Here is a 6,189-nt window from a genome sequence, read left to right on the forward strand (position 1 = left end):
TATAATATATTTAGTACTGCATTATCTGGTCCTGGCCTTTATCTACAGCTCCATCCCCTACTAAAAGTAGGAGTGTCTCATAGCAAAACTCCAGAGGACGCCATTCATACCACACAACTGTGCTATAAAGGGTGCCACTAACATAGAGAGTCAATATATATATCAGTGCTCCCTGGAGCTGTACATAATGTTGACTAAAGCTCTGCCTTTCACAGGCCATGCTTCCCTTTCTCTGCAGCTCTGCTCTATTCTTTGCTTTTATTACTAACCAGCCGCTTCTCCTTTACCAGTCACATGACAAGACATGTCCACCGAAAGCTCACTACATTTTCCCTCTTAAAGTTCAGGAAAACAAGCTAAAACAGATTTTCTTTCACATTTGTACTTCCAAAGCCCCAGGGAAGGATTCTGATTGGTACAGCCTGCGTCCAGAACCAAACTCTGAAACAATCAACCATGAGAAGTAGGCTGGGTCACACTATTAATATAACTTTTATCATAACTGCGTCAATGAGATGTAAGAAAGAAAATCACAGAAATGAGATCCTTAGTACACAAAACAGTAAATGCGTGCTTCATCTGTAGGTTCTGCTAGATCATAGTCAGTGGATTATTTATCTTCGGTCACTTTATGAAACCTTGAGTGTAACTGGGGGTTGTCGTATATTTATTGAAGGACCAGGAACTTTTTTTTGAGACAGAGCCTCAAGCTGTCACCCTCGGTAGAGTGTCGTGGCATTACAGCTCACAGCAACCTCCAACTCCTGGGCTCAGCGAGTCTCCTGCCTCTGCCTCCCAAGTAGCTGGGACTACAGGCGCCTGCCATGACGCCCAGCTATTTTTTGGTTGCAGCCGTCATTGTTGTTTGACAGGCCCCGGGCTGGATTTGAACCTGCCAACTCAGGTATATGTGGCTGGCACCTTAGCCACTTGAGCCACAGGCGCCAAGCCAGGACCAGGAACTTTTTGGTGCCCCATTTTATTTTTATTTATTTATTTGAGACACAGTTTCACTATGTTACCCCCTAACCTCATAGAGTCCTGTGGCGTCCCAGCTCACAGCAACCTCAAACTCTTGGGCTCAAACGATTCTCTTGCCTCAGCCTCCCAAATAGATGGTATTACAGGTGCCCACCACAACGCCCTGCTATTTTTTGTTGCAGTCATCATTGTTGGTTGCTGGCCTGGGCTGGGTTCGAACCTGACAACTTAGCTGTACACCATGCTATGGGTGTCGAGCCTGGTGCCCCATTTTAAAGAGGCTAGCCTGGAGAAGTATATTGCCTGGAGGGATGCAGGTGTTGTGGTGCTCAACTAGAATTGTATGTGTCTGGTTATTAACGAGACTTTTTCCACTACATGAAGGGCTCCAAATGGAGACTTATAAGAAATGTAAGCAGGGTAGTATAATAAAACAGATTTTTACTTTGAAACAGATTCAGCAAGCTACAGAGCCTCTGTCAAGAAACTTGACCATTTTGAGCCTGTTTCTTTATTTGTAATGTGAATATAATATTATCTGCAATATGAAGTTGTTAGGAGGCATAAATCAACAGAATGTCAAGTGCTAGAGTATCTGTTAGGTTTTCAAGAAACGTTAGTTATATTTCCTTTATGTACTAATTGATTGATCTGGGGTTTTGGCTGGAGTTATTTCTCCGTTTTCCATCTATTTTATTTGTGTATTACTCTTTTTGAACCTACCATGGTGGATTTTTTTTTAAAGGAAGACTCTGAGAGCCCAGAAATGATGCCTATGTAACTTACTCTTTTTAAAGAATACTAAGCAGAAGGCTGACTATGCTTGGGAATTGTAAACATGCAATATCTGAATTATGGAAATAACCTAACTTTCCACAGATACCCTCTAACCCATTCTCTACATGGCAGGATTTTTTTAGATCAATGATTTTAGAATCTTAAAAGGTTTCAAAGGCTTCCCATTGCTTTTAGTATCAAATCCAAACTCCTTGATGTGGCCACAAAACTCTGTATGGACTGGCCTCTGTATAGCCTCACTGCTCATCCTTCAGCCCTACACACAGGGGCTCTCCCTCCACATGCTCCCTCCAGCACAGGACCTTTGCACATGCTGCTGTCACTGCCTACAATGCTTTCTCTTCCCCTTTCCATATACTTGACTAATTCCTCATTTAATTTACTTCCTCTGGGAACCCTCTCTGATCTAAATGAGGTTCCCTTCATAGCTTGAGTTGATATAGTCCTTTTCTTGGGTAGCATTATTGTAATTTACAGTTATTATTTGTAATTTACATATTTTGCTGTAGTCTCTTTGTTTGAAGAGACTATTGGATCATCTGTGTCACTACGTGATGGTCCACTCATGAAGACAGGCACTGTGTCTGGTTTTGCTCACCGCAGATCTTTCATGTCCTGCCTCCATGTAAGTGACTCATCTAGTTACTCAATAGACAGCAGGTGTGCAGAAAATATTGGTGGAATAAATGGATGTTGAACAATGGATATGACAAGAATGTGTTAGCTACCTATTGCCATGTATCAAATTATTCTAAAACGTAGTAGCTTAAAACAACAATAATTATCTCTCACAGTTTCATAAGGTCATAGTTATCAGCAGGGCCTGCAGTCATCTGGAGACTTATCTGAACCTGGCTATCTAATTCCAAAGAGGCTGACTCACATGGCTGGCAAGTTTTTCCTGGCTGTTGACAAGAAGCCTCAGTTCTTCTCTACACTGGCCTCTCCACGGGGCTGCTTGAGTGTCCTCATGACATGGCAGCTGGTTTCTACCAGAGAAAGTACTCTAAGTGTGCACAGCAAGAACTACAATGCTGTCTATGACCTAACATTGGAAGTTGGTATACTCTACTGGTTCCATGGGTCAGCTTTGATTCAGTGTGGGAGGGGACTACACACAAGTGTGAATGCCAAGAAGCATGGATGATTGGGGCCATCTTGGAGGCCGCTTCCCACACTCCCATCTTAAGACCTCTCTGTATACAACGTTTATACAAAGGAAGCAGGGAACCGTTCTTGGCAGGCTTCTCCACCTCCCCTAGAATGCCTAGTTTCCAAGGTCAGAAACCCTACCTGGACAATGAAATCCTGAGAGGATGACTCAGCGCCCATAGCCTAGTGATTCCAGCTCCAGCCACATACACCAAGGCTGGTGGGTTCGAACCTGGCCCAGGCCAGCTAAACAACGATGACAACTGCAACAAAAAAATAGCCAGGTTTTGTGGCAGGCGCCTGTAGTCCCCAGCTACTTGGGAGGCTGAGGCAAGAGAATTGCTGAAGCCCAAAAGTTGGAGGTTGCTGTGAGCTGTGACACCACGGGACTCTACCAAGGGTGACCTAGTGAGACTCTGTCTCAAAAAAAAAAAAAAAAAAAAGAAATCCTAAGAAGTGAGCTTTTGTACAGATAAGGTTATTCACACAATACTGCCCCCAAAGTTTCTGCCCTAGTCAAATGACTAGAAGTTCAACTTAGCTTTCTCACTGTACCTAGTGCGACTTAAAAAATTACCACAAAACATAGAGGCTTAAAACAACATAAGTCTATTATCTCACGGTTGCTTTGGGTCAAGTATTTGGGCACAGCTAAGCTGGGTCTCTTAGCTAAGGGTCTCTCACAAGGCTATAGTCAAGGTGCAGGTCTAGGAGTGGCATTCACCTTGAGGTTCAGCAAAGGCAGTGCCCATCTGCATAGACTGTGGGGCTGAGGGCCTCAGCTCCTTGCTGGCTAGTGCCCAGACACAGACCTCTTGGCTACACAGACTTCTCAGTAGCCTATCTCACAAGAGGGTAGTTGACTTTATCAATGTAAGGAAGTGAGAGAGAGTAAGAGAGGACTTACAGGATGAAAATCAGTCTTTTGTAACCTAATCTTGCAAATGACAACCCATCACTTTTGCTTTAGTCTCTTTATTTGAAGCAAGAAGCAAGGCACTCAGGCCAGCCCACGCTCAAAGGGAAGGGATTCCACAAGGGCATGAATACCAAGGGGCAAAGGTCATGGGCTGCCTACCACTCCCACTAAGCTCTCTGTGTTCATGAGTGTCTCTCTACTTAGCAGAGACTTTCATTTTGACATTCCACTCCAATTTTGCTATTTAGAACCAACCCTGTCACTAGTCTAACCTGGGAATTTCTGGGGATAGATAGTTATAAGAAGTTTCAAGACTTCTTCCCTTTTCTTAAAAAAAAACAAACAAAAAAACTGTAAAGTTTTCCTGATTTCAAAAGCAATACAAGCTCATTATTGAATTCAAACACACTAAAATGTTAAAGCTATAAATAAAAGCACCCTAGCATTCCTCACAAATCTCAGAGATAGCCAGTGCTAACAGTGGGGTTATTTCTTCTATCTCTGTTTTCAATACATATGAAAAAACACAGGAAGAAGACAACCCTTAAGGAGAAGTGTGTTAGAAAAAGGCCTAACCATTGGGATGACGGCAAGCTCAGGATGAGTCAACACAATCACGTGGTTGCCGACACAGTGAATGCAATCTTAGGCTGCTTAACAGAAGCTCATCCAACTCTGGTGTCAGTTGCTTCTTGACTCAACCACATTTGGCTGGTGTTCATACCCATTTCCCCAGAACCATTGGCTTGGACGAGAAGACATCGTCTGGGAAGTCTTTCCATCTTCTCTTTCCCATCTGGTCACAGTTCACCTGCCCAAGCAGACATAGTTTGAGCATTCTTCACAAAGAGACACAGCCCCTTCTCTCTGGCACTTAATCTTCTCTGGGCTTCAGGGCAGTCAGCAACATGGCCTTCATCAGCAGATAATCTGGCTGACAAACCTTCCATAATGATGACATTCTTCTACTTCCCTCTCAGCACTAGGGTTGGGTCTATCTTGTCCAGGACTTTCATTGCCTGCTTGACAGAGGTTGACAGCACACACCAAGGGCTGGATGGAGATGTGAACCCATCAGAGCAGTATTTCACTAGGTAGGGACATGTACCATCGATGGCTCATGAGGTGAGGCACTATGTGGACAAACATTTCTGTCATAATAATAATTGTATTATTTTAACTCATTTAATTCTTTGGACCTATAATACATTCCCATGATTCAAAAATTAGCAAATATGAAAAGTGTGCCTTCCCTCACTGCCAAACTCTTCCCACCCATCGGAAACTATTTTTAGCAATTTATTGGCATTATTCTGTCAGAGAATATTTTAAGCACATACAAATGTAGACCCTCTCTTCCCCTCATGTTTACAAACATATCATGTGATACACAATTCTGCATCTTTCCCTTTTCTTTTAATACTAATTTCTTCTTTTTATGTTATAAAGTTAAAGGGTACAAGTGTAGTTTTATTACATGGATATATTGCACAGTGGTCAATTTTGAGCTTTATACTCATTAAAGAATTTCTTATGCTCAAAATCCTCCCACCCTCTCCCCTTACAAGTCTCCACTGACTATTATTTTACATTCTATGTCCATGTACGTGTATACATATTATTTAGCTCCCATTTATGAGAACATGAGGTATTTGACTTTTTGTTTCTGAATTCTTTCACAGAAGATAATGGCTTCTTTTTCATCCATGTTGCTGCAAAAGACATGATTTCATTCATTTTGTGGCTAAATAGTATTCCACAGTGTGTATACACACACACACACACACACACTTTCTTTATTCAATCTTCCACTGGGAGAAATTTAGGTTGATTCCATATCTTTGCTATTGTGAATGATACTGCAATAAACATGTAAGTGCAGATATCTTTTTGATATAAGGATTTCTTTTCCTTTGGCTAGATTCCCCAGTGGTGGGATTGCTATGTGGAATGGCAGTTCTATTTTAATTCTTTAAGAAACTTCCATACTGTTTTTCATAGAGATTGTACTAATTTATATTCTCACCAACAGTGTGCAAGTTTTCTCTGCACCCTCACCAACATTTGTTTATTTGTTTGTTTTTTCTTTAGATAGACTCTCACTTTGTTGCCCTCAGTAGAGTGCCATGGCATCATAGCTCACAGCAACCTCAAACTCTTGGACTCAAGCAATTCTCTTGTCTCAGCCTCCCGACTAGCTGGGACTATAGGTGCCTGCCGCAATGCCTGGCTATTTTTAGAGAAGGGGATCTCACTCTTGCTCAGGCAAGAGTCTCGAACTTGTGAGCTCAAGCAATCCACCTACCTTTGCCTCCTGGAGTGCTGGGATTACAAACATG

This window comes from Otolemur garnettii, unplaced genomic scaffold (genome assembly GCF_000181295.1).
Source record: "Otolemur garnettii isolate 467f Iridium unplaced genomic scaffold, OtoGar3 scaffold00016, whole genome shotgun sequence".
Taxonomy (NCBI): Eukaryota; Metazoa; Chordata; class Mammalia; order Primates; family Galagidae; genus Otolemur; species Otolemur garnettii.